Below are 15371 nucleotides of genomic sequence, written 5' to 3'. Positions count from 1 at the left end.
CTATCAAAGATATATTTCATGTGGGAATTTGAAAAAGTGTGCAATTGTTACCATGATAGTGAATATTATTCAATTTTGAAATAAAAATCAGTTACTAATTTATTCTATGACCACTTACTAAAAACTTAACAATATAACTAAGCTGAATACACAGAAAAGATAAAGCATTTTTAGTCATTTAGATAAACTAAATGACTAAATTATTGAAAGAAACAATTTTAAGGTTTTAAGAATCCATTCCAATAAGTAATTCTAAAACCGATTTGATAAACAAAGCCTGCCAAAGATATCCAATTAGCACATGTTTTGTCTTTAATGTAACATACGTTGGCCTGTCTTAGTGCACAAGAACACAGAATTCACACAAGGTGGCTGTAACTTAAGTTTGCTCATTCAGAATACTTTAGGTCTAAATGATCAAATGCATTCAATTTGTTATTTGCATGTTTCAAAGGGATGCGGAAGAAAATTTAAAAAAAAAAAAAAAAAAAAAAATTGCCAAAAGTTGGTATCACTAGGACCCAAAATCTTATCAATTAACGAATTTCAGCAATATAAGATGATTTCCAGTGGAAGTCGAGAGTATATTGATGGAGAGCATATAGAAAGGTCTTTGGCTGTGCTAGTTCCTGTGGACAGACGTATATATGTAGGTGTCCCATTATTTAAATATGTAAGGTTGAGTTTATCAAAGTTTTTCTAGAATTTGACCTCTTCTATCTAGATTTTAATTTTCCCACAGAGGGTGGTGGCCATTCATATCTCCCATGATACAGAAAGGAGGTGGTAGTTGAACTACCAGGTCTTCTAGTTCAGTATAACTTATATCTTGGTTCAATGGTGGGTATTGTTATTTTTTTTTTATTTATTTATTTTTTTTTTTTAGGAGCATTAGCAACTAAGGCCATATTGCTCCGGGATATGCGATGGTCACTCCCTGACCTTTCCGCTTTCAGTGGTGACAGGCTTGAACCCCGGTCTAATCAAGAAGTGTGTGCTACGCACTGCTGCTCTTTCCCACCTGGCTACGGAGGCACCTCAATGGTGGGTAGATGGAGACAATTGTTACATGACAGTTTACTGCAACGCATACTGCTATCACCTCTAGATTAGACTGCAAGGGAATCTGTTGGGTGAGTATACTGGAATTTACTAAGATTGCTACCCCACTGTGTGCTGTTCTGTTCGTAATTCTGTCTTCTCTGTATGTACTGTAATGTTTTAGTGATATGTTATTCTGAGGTTTAAGATATGTTTCTTGCAAACATAGGCTAATTGGATTGTACTGTGCTCAGATATTGTGGATACCTTCAAAATTGCTTCAGAATCCTCTACAGTTCCAATGTAAAAATGTATTCATTATTTGGTTCTGATACTACTTTCTGCTTGTTTTCTCAGTTTGTTGCCTTATGGTTCTCTGTTTTTGTCTTCCTTTTTTAGGGAAGTATGGTTTTCCGGTATTCATCTCTTCTTCTGCAAAATCTTCTAGTATTGCTTCTTCTGGATGATTCTTTTCTTCTACTTCCATGGTGTCTATTTTATTTCCATTTACTTCAGTGGTTCCATCTTGTTTTGTGGATTTCATTGCTGAGAATGTGCCCAATATGACATGGATTTTTTTTTGGTAGGATCATTACTTCTGTCTGTGTTTCTTTTGTTCTATAAGTTTGTGTTACTTGTGCATACAATGGTCTATTTGTTCTTTATGGTTGTATTGTTTTTTTGGCTTCCTGATATGTTACATTGTTTTCTACTTTATATTTCTGTATTTTCTTTTCTCTCTTCCATTCTTCACATTCTTTTGAGTAGGCATTATGTTCTCCTCTGCAGTTGGGACACCTTGAATTTTGTGCTGTACAGTCATGTTGTGTGTGTTCTCGTGACCCACATTTTGCACAGATAGCAAAACCTCTAACATACTGCTTGAGAGTGTCCGTACTTCAGACACTTAAAACACCAGACAGGGTTTGGAATATATGGTCTCAGTGGGCAGTTCAGATATCAAGCTTTTACAGTTTTTGGTGGTTTTGGGGTGTCAAAATTATATTTCTTGTAGGGATAATTTCTTCTTCTCTTTTTCTTCTCTTTGAATAACTCCTTGATCTTTCAACTCTTCTTTGATTTCATCTTCAGGAACAGTGAGGAGAACCCACTCTGTAATTACTCCTTTTGAGGTATTTAGGGTGTAATGAGAAATAACTGTTATTGTAATTTCTCCAAAAGTTCTCATTTTTATTAGATGCTCTGCTTGTTTTTGATTTTCATCTCTACTAGTAGATCCCTTGATTTAATCTTCTGACTGTTTTAGGAGAACTAGCTATGCTTTCTAGAGTTTTTTTTTGTTAATTCAGAAAGGTGACAAACTTCCGATAGGCTGTTCATTCTTAGAATGAATAACTAAGAAGAGTGGTGTGAATGAAGGAAGTGCCTCTGCCTTTTGTTGCTTAGCTGTATATGAATTCATTTCATCTAGTTTTCTGCTAGTTTGAGTAGCAGAAACATGGTCTGTGGTTTGCCATGTTTGCTCCTTTTAGCCCTTGAAAAATATAAAACTAGAAAGATATAAAAAAAGTAAAGAAAGGTAAGTTTCCTTTCTGCATTCTAACTTGTAGTTTTCCAAGTATATAACTGTTTTAAATAAGACTGTTGAGAGAAAGATAGGAAATTAAAAATAAAACTTTAATCACTTTTCAAGAGCACTCTATATGTTGCAGTAATATAGCTTGTCCCCAAAAAATGCTTAGCACCCAGGGCCAAACAACCAATCACTTTGTTTACTTGTTTTGTTTATATTTTATTCATACACAGTATATTTGTGAGAATAAGGTTTGTAACACATTAGTGCTGTTGTTTATAAAGAGGTGAAGGAGGAACAGTACATAATATATATTTTGCTCCCACAAACGTTTTCTCTTGATTCCTCCCCAGCATATGGTAATCATGACTGTACGGAGCAGTTTAGTGGCAGAATTCACCATCAGTTCAACCTTCTTAAACTGTAATATAATTTATTCAACAGTATTTCCAATTACCATGTAATTTTTGAGCAAAAGCTTCCCGTCGTGGAAAACATAACTGATGTATTACCAGTAGTAGTAGTAGTGGCATGTGATGCAAGAAAGCAAGTGTATGAGCTTATGCAACATCAGCCAAAAAAAAAAAAAAAAATCACACCATTCCCTCCAAATGCCTGTCCAGTTCCTCCTTAAAATTATTCAACCTATCAACTTTCACAACGACAGATGGAAGTTTGTTCCAGCAATTAACCACCCGCTGGCTAAAGGCAAATTTCCGCACATCTATTCTACATCTGTCTTTATGCCCCCTTAGGTTCGTAATCTGAACAAGTGGAAGGATCCCATCAGAATTCAACGTGCTCAACCCATTCAAGGCCTTATATACCTCAATCAGATCACCATGCAGGTGCCTGGTCTCCAGCCACTGCAATTTGCAGAACTTGAGCCTCTCTTGGTAAGAGGATCCATCATTCCCCTCACCAATCTTGTTGCCCTTCTCTGTACACGCTCAAATAAATTTACATCCTTCCTAAAATAAGGCCTCCAGACCTGTACACAGTACTCAAGGCTTACATGACCATTGCCTTATACAGAGGGACAATCACCTCCTTCTCCCTGCTAGCAAAACTCCTATATATCATTGACAAAACCCCATGACCTGCCCTGCCAGCCTGTCTGCATTGCTCAGAAAACTTCATATCTGACTGCACAATTATTCCCAGGTCTTTTTCATTTTCTATCACCTAAGTGTAGTACCACACAGTTGGTACGTTTCTCTGGGGTTACTTCTACCCATATGCAGTACTTTGCATTTGTCAAGGTTAAACTTCAGTTGCTACTTCTTAGCCCATCTGCCCAAATTATCTAGATCCTGTTGCAGTAGCATACTGCCATTACTGTCATTAACAACCCTGCCAACCTTTGTATCATCTGCAAACTTCGACATTAAGCCTGATATACCTTCATCAATATCATTGATAAATATGCAAAACAACAGTGGACCTAACACCGAACCCTGTGGGACTCCACTAATAACATTAGTCCACGAAAGCAGCACCCATTGATTACCACTATCTGTCTTCTCCCACTTAACCATCCTTTTATCCATTGTAGCAACTTACCCTTAATACCATTCTGCTCCAATTTGTACAATAGTCTTCCATGCGCAACAGTGTCAAAAGCTTTCCTGAAATCCAAATATATGATATCAAAATTATTTTTTGCATCCAGTTCCTTTGTAACCACATCATAATATCCTATCAAATTTGTCAGACAAGACTTTCCCTTAACAAACCCATGCTGTGTCTGAATTATTGCTGCAGTCTTGTCTAGATGATCCTGCAATGCATCTTTAACCAGTGACTCCATTATTTTACCTGGAACAGAAGTTAAACTAACTGGTCTGTAATTACTCGTGTCACCCTTCGATCCCCCTTTGTGAATTGGGGATACATTTGCACATCTCCAGTCCATGGGAACCTCTTGTTTGTTTTTGTTTGGTTTTTAGGAGCATTAGCAACTAAGCCATATTGCCCCTGGGAAATGAGGTGGTCATTCCCTGACCTTTCCGCAATCTTCCGTATTTGGTGGTGACGGGCTCGAACCCCGGTCTAATCAAGAAGCGTGTGCTACACACTGCTGCTCCTTCCCACCTGGCTACGGAGGCGACCCCCATGGGAACCTCCCCTGAGTCCAAGGATGCTCTCATAATTTTGGCTAAGGGTTTGCTTAGTTGCTTTGCCGCCTCCTTTAATATAACTGGATAGATCCCATCCACCCCAGGTGCTTTTCTTATGTTTAACTTCAACAGTTTCTCCTCCATTTTGCTTTCAGTTATTCCAAAATCATTAAGTATCCTGCTACAATTTGATAACCTTCTGCCATTTTTAAACCTTAATAATTCCTCATGTGTGAATATAGATGCAAAATACTCATTCAGTTCTAAAGCATAATTTTAAATGTAGCTATATAATAAAAGAAAACGAAATTTGCATTGAAAAATTATGCAACATCTCACATGATGAAGGGAATCACAATATGTAAAGTTTGATGTTGTATAATGAAGTTTTTTATTCAAACTTCCTTTCTGTACAGCTATGTAACAAATGATAATTTAGCATAGCTGTCAACTTTTGACTTTCAAAAAAAAAAAAAAAAACTGGAGATCAGCCATTTTTAAGCATAACGAAAACAGAAAGTTTTATGCTTCCCAAAAAACAGGAGATTTTTTTGAAAAAGCAGGAGGTTTTCTTTAAAGTCCACACTGCAGTGGAAATTATATTTCACTGGAAAAATACAAAATTTATATTAAAATAAAGCCACAGAACTGTTTACCAGTACAATGTGCTTTTAAACATTAGCTTACCTAACATTTTTCTATGTCTGGCTTTCTGTTTCAATATTCTGTTAGACATCAATTGATTTTGACTACTTCAAGAAAAATCAGTTGATGTCTAATAGAAATGCAGACTTTGTCCTATTCAGAAATGATGAGTCGAAGTTTTGTTCATAATGGCCTTGCTATCTGGCTGTCAGGAGCACTTTCCAAGTTTCATCGGAAAGGGAAGATCTAAACTCAGTTTAAGTTTCCTAACTTGGCTGAATATTCTCTTACACTCAGCAGTGCTATGAGGAATTATTAAAATGCCACAATTACTTGAAATAATTTTTTATATTTCAAACTTAACTGTGCATATGTCAGTTCCTCAACCAAGGTCGACTATGAAACAATTCTTTCGTCTTTCATAACAGCACCTGGTAGGCTGACACACTGAAACTGACAAAACTGATACTGCAAAACATCTACTGCTTCATCTGTTTCTTTATCTTTGATGATACCAATAAGTACTGGAAACTTGTTTACAAAAAATTTCAAATTTTAAAATGATGCCATCAATTGATGAAATCTGTGCTCCCTCAGCATTTATAAGAACATCATTTTTCAATGGAAACTTGTGCATAATGTCACATGCAGCCATAAAGTATATTACTGAGCAAAAGAACACAATCTTCTCCTCTCACTTTAGACTCTCCAGTCTAAAAAGACTTTTCAAGCATGCTGACCTTATGTCATAGGGACAGCATTACAAAAGTTCAATGAAGCCTATTACCACCACCACTGAAGAAATGGTACAGGAAGTACCATTAAATGTTTGAGAATAACCTGTAATTGTTTAAGAAATTAAAGGAAGTTAAACTCCAAGCAGGTTTAAGTTCTCATTATTTAATTAATTCTACTGCTTTATTCAAGCCAGAAGAGAGAGAGATGTGAACAGACTTTCTGCATGAGTGAGGATAACATGCTTAGAATTATCAGCTTGCTTGGCCTTTTAGAATTGCATTTACTAGAAGTTTGCAATTCAGAAGTTCTTTTTGTTGAGTTCATTAATTTGTCTTTTTTTCAAAACTTTTGGATCATGAACTGGATTTAAACACAAGTCAATGCCACTTTTTAGTGATTGCTTGTTGTACTTTTTGATTTAGTAACTCTAAAATGTGCTCATATTGCTTTTCTCACCTTGTCTAATTTCTTCTTAAAACCAATTGCCAAAGTTCTTGCTGTTTTAATTTAGTTATACATTTAACCAAAGACAGCTGACAAGTACACTGCATGTGCTTCAAAGTCATTTTTACTTCAGTGGCATGCGCTAGTTGAAATTGTTTAAATCTATCTTTCCTTTTAGCACTTCTCTATAGATGTAGTAAATGTCTACTAGATGTAGTAAATGTCTACTAAGTATTCATCCACTTTCACAAGAAGGCAGGCAGATCTCTGTTCAGGACACAAAAATTAATAAGATGACAAGGAAAGCCTATTACAACCAAGTGCTCAATCGCCTCTTTTGATACTCTTGCTACCCCAATTTTTAGACCTAACATAGGCTCATTATCAACACTAGGCACCAAGGATAATTTTTTGAAGGAATCCCGCATGCTTTCAGGTTATCTATGCAGTCATCTTCTAATGCTGGTACTGAGACCAACTGCTAGATATGATGATTTTATTATTATTTATAAAGGTTACTACAACTGGATAGAGCTTGGAATTGCTTTAATTACTGCCATCTGTAGCAACTGAAAATGGCCCATTTTTTAGAGCCATAATTATCTCTTCTTTTCCTATCCATACAATTTCCATAATAATGTCTATTGTTTTTGTTCTTCAGCAACTTTATCGTTTTTACTATTTCACTACCTAAGAACATATTTCTGTTCAACAATGATATCATCTGTGCATATTTCGCACAAATGACATAACTGTCACCATGAAATGCAACATCTATTTTTGTATTTCTTTCTATGCACTGTACAGGAAGTGCAGTGCATAGAAGGAAATTACACTACATTTCCAGCCGCTTGAAATTGAAAATCATAAATAAATAAATAAATTTTCTGTTTATACTCCAGCACGACAAACAAGTCAACAATAAATCATCAATACAAATATTTACCGTATTTAGTAGTCACGGGCTTGAACCCTGGTCCCTCAAGGAACGCGTGCTATGCACTCTCGCTCCTGACCACTTGGCTACGACATACAATACATATGGCAAATGTGTTACCTTTTTCAGATTTTATAATCCATGGAAAATTATGCCTATATGGTTTTTGAAATATTATGCTGCATTTCTTTGGAATGTTACTAAAAGGAAATGTTAATTAGTTTGCACAGCAATGATTGCACAACAGAGAAAAACACATTTTTTTGCACATTTCCTTTTGCAACGTAGACTACCACAGCACATCTTATAGCCAATTCATAAATGAAAATAAGCAGAGATTCATAAATTAAAAAACAAAATTCAATTATAATGTAGGTTTTTTAATTAATGTCTTAAGAAAACAGTTCTTACACAAAATAGTGATGTTTTGCATAGAACAGACACTGTATGGGTTCTGCTCTATATAACCTTTACTAATGATAGAATGATCAGTTATAAATTTCTTAAATCAAAGCTAACCCATTCCCCCAGATTAGTATTCCTATTGACATTTGGCTGCAGGATATCTGATATAATGGTCTACTATGCTTTTTTTTTATGCTTACATATATATCTTGCCACAGATATAGCAGTTTGTTGTTAAAAATGGTGTCCTTTGGTTTCAGCATATCATGGATAATGAAAACTACAGTACATCACAATATCTTCCTGAAACTGAGCAGCAACCTCTTGGTCTTTAGCAAAAAAGAGATTGCTGCTCAATTGAAGGAGGATGTTGTCATCAAGATATTGAAGATATTGTGTTGCTGCTCAATGATTTATACATCCTTTTAGCTATGCAGATACCAAATATGAATGCAACTGGGTTTAATTCTGTTAAAGTTTCTCAGTAGGGAAAAGAAATTAAAAAAAATAAAAATAATAAAACATTTATCAAAGTTGTAAATAAAACCTGAAAATTTACAGAATAAACATTCAAGATTACTTGCTATGTCTTGTGCATATACCAAATGAGTCAATATACACTAAAAAGCTTAGGATAACTTTCAGCATATATTAATTGATTAAATATATACTTAAAACGATGATTTATATGAATAAAAATCTGTTTAATTTTTCTGGTTAAAGATAGGGTTATATATATAATAAAATACACTTTTAGAAAATATACTTTACTTTATAAATTTCTTTTTTCTTTTTACTTTATAAATTATATACATCATAAAAGGATTTTTAATGTGCAGTGAGTTAAGTAAATATTAATGTGAAAAAAAAAATTTAAATATATATATATATATATATATATACAGATTTTTTTTTTTTTTTTTTCTGAAAGATTGTTTCAAGTTCTGAAAACTTGAAACAATTTTTCATAAATTCATTTGCCTACAAAACCAAGCTATGTTATCAATTACAATATAACAAACATAACAATAACAGCAGTCTACCTAACTGATGTTAGGTAGACTGCTGTACCTGTGTGTGTGTGTGTGTGTGTGTGTGTGTGTGTGTGTGTGTGTGTGTGTGTGTGTGTGTGTGTGTGTGTGTGTGTGTGTGTGTGTGTGTGTGTGTTAGATGGGTCAGAATGTTAGAAATAGGTTAGATGGCTGTGATAGCTTGGGAGGGAATACACAAACTAATAGAATAAATAGAGCCACATACAAAAATGAAAGTGATCCTTGCACTGCTTCTATTGGAACATGCAGCAGACTGGAATGCATAGTGTTGAGGATTTGAAGCCCTGCTCTGGGTCATCATGGAACAAGTAAATACATCGGTTGTGTTAGGGTAACTAAGAGTAAGAACAAGAGGGCAGGTATACTTGCATGTGCACTAATTGTAGGAGCATAGTAAATAAATTTGATGAATTTGAAGTACTGATTAAATCATCAAATGCAAACATTGTCGGGATATTGGGGAGACAGTGTCACTCAGACATAAGTGATGAAGAATTTGAATATAGGGGGGGGATACAATGAGTACAAAAAGGAGAGACAAGACAGGGGAGGTGAGATGGCTTTATGCTCTTAATTAAGCAGCACATTAAATCAGAAATTTTGCATCAATCAACATGGTTCCTCAGTGCAATGTTGGGTCATGGGTGTGACATAAGCATTGGAAAAAAAAAAGAAGAAAAAAAAAAGAGAATAGGAGTGTTATAAGACTAATGATGAGTATACTAAACAGCTATACAGAGAAACAGAGTGGGCCAGAGTGAAACATATTGGGGGATTTTAACTTTTCAATAGTGACTGGAACTTGTGGATTGGTCTCTCGCAAAGATCAAGATTTTTGTGATTCATCAGAAGACTGTTTTCAGAAGATTCATCAGTAGACGTCTTCAGAAGACAGATTTATCAGAAGACTGTTTTCTACAGTAGAATGTTATAAAGAAAACGAGAGGAAGCAATACTCTTGACCTGATTATCAACAGTGATTATTCATACATTAGGAATTTACAGATAAAGGTGCACTAGGTGGCAATCACAGTGTATGATGTGGGATTTACTTAAAAATGCAACAACCATCAGAGGTAAAAGGAAGGGCTTTTGCTTTTGTAAAGGTGACTACAGTGGTGTCAGAGATTTTTTAAATTCTATACAGTGGGACCAACTGATGATGTTACCAACAGCAAAATTCTAAATTGGAAGCATTCAAGGAACTAATATTGCAAGCTACTAGACTTTTTGTTCCAACTACGAAATACTGTTCTAGGTTTAGGACCAAATGGATGTCAGATGAACTAATGAGACTTGTGGCAGAGAAGAAAAATGCATTGGATGCATAAAAATTATCAGGTGACGCAGAAGCCTATGGTAGATATAAGATAGTCTGTAATCAAGTCACAAAGAAGGTCAGGCAAGTGAAAGCAGATTATGGGAAATATTTGGCAAAGGATGCAAAGAAAAACAGCAAAAAACTTCTTTACTCATATAAACTCTAAAAGGAAGGGGATGAATCAGATTGGTTAACTTGATATCAATGGTTTGACTATAAATGATTTTGTAATAAATGAGAGCAAAGAGGAGGAGAAATTGTTGAAGTTAAACATAAGAAAGGCAATTGGAGTGGATGGAATCTATCCAGTTATATTAAAGGAGGAAGCAAAAGAAGTAAGCAAACCATAATTATGAGAGCATCCCTGGACACAGGAGAAGTCCCCACAGACTAGAGATGTGCAAATGTATCTCCAATTCACAAAGGGGGATCAAAGGGTGACACGAGTAATTACAGACTTGTTAGTTTGACTTTGTTCCAGGGAAAATAATGGAGTTACTGGTTAAGGAAGCAATGCAGGATCATCTAGACAAGACTTGGGTAATAATTCAGACACAGCATGGGTTTGTTAAGGGGAAATCTTGTCTGACCAATTTGATTAGATACTATGATGTGGTCACACGTCACTGGATAACTGGATGCAAAAAATAATTTTGATATCATATACTTGGATTTCAGGAAAGCTTTTGATACTGTTGCACATGGAAGACTACACAAATTGGTGCAGTATGGCATTAAGGGCAAGTTGCTACAATGGATAAAAAGATGGTTGAGTGGGAGAAGACAGAGTGGTAATCAATGGACAATAAATGCTCTTTATGGACTAATGTTATTAGTAGTGTCCTCCAGGGTTCGGTGATGACCCATTGTTGTTTTGCATATTTACCAATGATATTGATGAAGGTATATCGAGCTTAATGTCAAAGTTTGCAGATGATACAAGGGTTAGCAGAGCTGTCAATAAACAGTAATGACAGTATGCTGCTGCAACAAGATCTGGAAAATTTGGGCAGATGGGCTGAGAAGTGGCAACTGAAGTTTAACACTGACAAATGTAAAGTACTACATATGGGCAGCAGTAACCCCAGAGAAATGTACCAACTGGGTGGTGTTACATTCAGGGTGCTGGAGAATGAAAGAGATCTGGGGGTAATTGTGCAGTCAAATATGAAGTTTTCTGAGTAGTACAGGCAGGCTGCCAGAGTAGGTCATGGGGTCTTGTCAATGATATATAGGAATTTTTCTAGCAGGGATAAGGAGGTGATTATCCCTTTGTATAAGGCAATGATCAGGCAACACCTTGAGTACTACATACAGGTCTGGAAGCCTCATTTTAGGAAGAATGTAGAGTTGCTAGAATGAGTACAGAGAAGGGCAACGAGACTGGTGAAGGGTTACGAAGAAAGGCTTAAGTTCTGCAAATTGCAGCATCTGGAGACTAGGCACCTGCAAGGTAATCTGACTGAGGTGTATAAGGATTTGAATGGATTGAGCAGTCTCGATGCTGATGGGATTCTTCCCCTTGCTCAGATTACAAACCTGAGGGGGCATAAACTGAAATTGAGGAAAGACAGTTGTCGAATTGACAGATGTGCAGAATTTGCCTTTTGGTGGAACAAATTGGTGGAACAAACTTCCATCGAACATTGTGAATTTGATAGCTTAAATAAATTCAAGGAAGAAGTGAACAAACTTTTGGAGTAGACTGGTGGGTAAAATGGGAAGTTTTTTTTTTTTTTTGGGGTGATGCTGTATAACCTTGCTTTCTTGCATCATATGACTCTACTAATGCTAATGCCAATGCAACCTCTTCTGTCGGGATTATATCCATCCCCAGGAACTCATCCATGCTAGTTTTCAAAAACGGGGATGCAGCACTGAACCCCGGGAGCATCCTTATGTCACTCTTCTTGTAATGTACTGGTATCTGGTTTTAACTGAAACCTCTCTTTCTCTGAGAGGAATTCAGTAAATGTAGCATGTATTCAGGGTTACTGAATACATGCTACATTTACTTGGTGTCTGTCCATTACTCCTATGAGCTGGTCAACCACTGCACATGCTTGCTGGGCATTCAGTTGCAGGAACTTCAAGGCCTGGTAATTATGCGCAGATTATGAAGAGTATCGATAATCTATTTTCTGTTTAGCTTGTTTAACTGTTTTCATGTAGACTGGCACTTAGGGTCCCTCACTGAGTTAAAGGAAGCCTAAAAGATTAACAGTCTGCACATTTGGCTTCTTATGTCTTTTTGCATTGGTTGTATTTTGTGACCTTACAGTGCGAGTAGGCATGGGAAGTATGTCTGAATTTAATACGCTTCAAACATACTGGTGTTCAAAGAAAGTGCAATTCCCCCTAAAATGTAATGGTCATCCGAATAATGTAAGTATATGGCAATATTTCTTACAGGAAGTCATGTCAATCACCTATGCATGTCAATCTTATCTAATGCAATCTAAAGATTGCATTAGATAAGATTGACATGCATAGGTGATGACATAATATTGCATCAGCTGCCACTTTCAACTATATAAGCACACTCTGCAAGAGTTGCAGTCATTCCTTGCTTATGTCAGGATGGCGAGTTACGTGCAGTTGACGCCACAAAGAAAGAGTGCTATTGTTGATTTACATGAGGAAGGATGTTCTTCCCATCATACTGCTTACAGAGTGTCTTGTAATCAGTTGACAGTGAGTAGATTTCTTTCCAAACTCAAGAATACTGGTTCTGCTGATAGAAAAAAAGAAACTGGATGCAAATGAGTCTCTATGCCAAAACAGGACCGCGTTTTGAAGCGCTCATGCCTTAAAAACTGTAAAGCTTCTTTGTCTGAAGGAGTAGTAGCAAGTGCAGTAACAGTCTGAAGATGCCTCTCCAAAAATGGACTTGTAGCCTTAAGAAGAAGTCCCTCCTCACAGAAAAAAAATGAAAAGGGCTCGATTAATTTGGTGTAAGGAGCATGTCAAATGGACCCCTGAGCAGTGAAGTGAGTTATTTTCTCAGTTATTCAACCTCCATGGCTCTGATGGAAGACAAACGATTTGCCGTACACATAGTGAAGGATACCATCCAGATTGTATGGTGTCTACAGTGAAATTCCCTACCAGCCAAATGACATGGGGGTGCATTTCATATTGCAGAGTAGGCCACCTGCAGTTTATAAAAGGTTCCGTAAATGCCAATGGATACCTGGCTATATTGGAAGGCAAATTGCTGCCAACCATTAGACATAATTTCAACCTGCCAAGTAACTGCATCTTTCAGGACAACTCTGCTCCTTGTCATGGGGCAAAAAGTGTAAGTTGGCACTTCTGTAGTTACTTTAACTTCATTTCTGCATTAGAGGTTCGACAGTAATGTGTTTACATTTGTTACAGGTGAAAAACTGGTTTGAAGAACGGTCCATTACAACTCTTAGCTGGCCAGGAAACAGCCCGGACCTGAATCCTATAGAGAACTGTTGGCATCGTGTAGGATCTGCAGTTGCCAGAAAGAAACCAAAGACTCTTTGAGAACTTCAGGAAGCCATAATTCATGTTTGGAACCACAAACTATCAGTTGATTATCTTCAGAAATTGATCTTGTCGATACCTACTGTCATCAGGGCCAGAGTTGGTTCAACTAAATATCAGTTTGCCCCTACCTGGTGAACTTTTGATTTTGTTTTCCATTTAAAATGAGAAACTGAAGCAAATTGAGGGCTTCTGATATCATTTCAGCCATAATTGTTGTGTTTACCAAAACTGTTGTATAAAGGTTGCAAATGCTCATTTTGGAATATTTTGAGAGCACCTGTCAAATATTACTTAGCTTTGCCTTAACTATTAATAAATAGCTTTTGTTTATATTTCTATTTGTGATGCTAGTCATTAACGTAATATACCATCGTGAAAAGGGGTTAGAAATGTGAAATTCCTATGTGACGCACTTTCTTTGAACACCAGTGTAGGTGTAGGTATAGGGAAGTGGTCCCTATACCTGTGGCTACTTCATGCTATATAAATTCTCTCCTGCTTTGTTACCCTGCTAGACTCTTGAAGATAGGTTTGCAATCCAATTACACAATTTGGCAGATTTTGATTTAGTTGACTATTTTAAATAAAACCCTCAGTTTAACTGATCCCTGTTTATATATACTTGAAAATTCTTGACATATATCTTTGTCATTATTTATTCCTTTGTTTTAGACTTGTCCAGATCAAAGATTAATATATTTGGCCCTCTATTCTTGGTGTATTACTTATTACTATGGCAGACCTAAGTTTATGATTCAGGGTTGTTTCTTATCTGGTCTGCATTTTTTTTAGTAGCAGCTTCAATAACAACCCCCATATTTCTGGTTTTTCTCAGTTGTGTAATCTTGATGGTCTTAAATTCTGGTTACAAATTCTTTATGATAGCCTTGCTGGAATCCAATTTAATTATCTCAGTTGGCCTAATAATGACTATGTTGTCATCTTTCTTGTTCAATATGGTTTTGGTTTGGTGTTTGTTCATTCTTTGTTCATGGTGGGGTCCTTTTACCATGTTCAAAAGTCATCTGCTGTTGTCTCTGGTTTCAACATTCTTTTGCCGCCATTTTGGCAACATGTTTTAAATGTGTAAATCAGTCACTCGTTCCCCCCCCTCCCCTCCAAAAGTGTAGTCTAATATTCTATGATGCTTCTAAAAAACTATGGCATTAACCTTACCTGTAAGCTCCTCTAATTGTAATCACAGAAAGATTACCTTATCCCTGACAATACCAACTACCTGGGCAGCTTGTTCAATGCCCTCTGTTGTGTCCTCTGTCTTGTCTGTTTCTTCGTTCTTATCCATATGCAACAGAGATTTAGTCCTTGATTTTGTTTTATTTCTGCTCATGCTCTCAGGGCTGGCCTTGGCCTAATATTCTCATCATCAGATAGAATCTGTGGTGTGTATTGAATAATTTTTAGTTCATATAATGCAAACTATAGGGTTTGAATCTGTTCTTCCACCTGAAATTCAGAGGTCATTTTTTTCCATATTTTTGAATGGTTTTAAGTGCTTTGTAACTTATGATGTAGTGATTTCTCAGACATGGTAGGGTATAAATCATGTACAGTAAACCCCCGCTATTCGCGGTATCTGCATTCGTGGTTTCGCGGT

The 15371-nt window shown here is 36.3% G+C and overlaps 1 protein-coding gene across 1 annotated transcript in view; it reads right to left on the bottom strand.

Annotated features, from left to right (window-relative positions):
- Nucleotides 1-15371, bottom strand: part of LOC150085552 (homeobox-containing protein 1-like) — a 425950-nt gene that overhangs the window by 100266 nt on the left and 310313 nt on the right. The gene's annotated exons all lie outside the window — the stretch shown is intronic.

The sequence above is a fragment of the Mastigoproctus giganteus genome, chromosome 5 (assembly GCF_048544385.1).
Source record: "Mastigoproctus giganteus isolate SK-2022 chromosome 5, ASM4854438v1, whole genome shotgun sequence".
Taxonomy (NCBI): domain Eukaryota; kingdom Metazoa; phylum Arthropoda; class Arachnida; order Uropygi; family Thelyphonidae; genus Mastigoproctus; species Mastigoproctus giganteus.
Note: the sequence above shows the minus strand (reverse complement) of the source record. Positions and strands in the feature narration are given on the sequence as shown.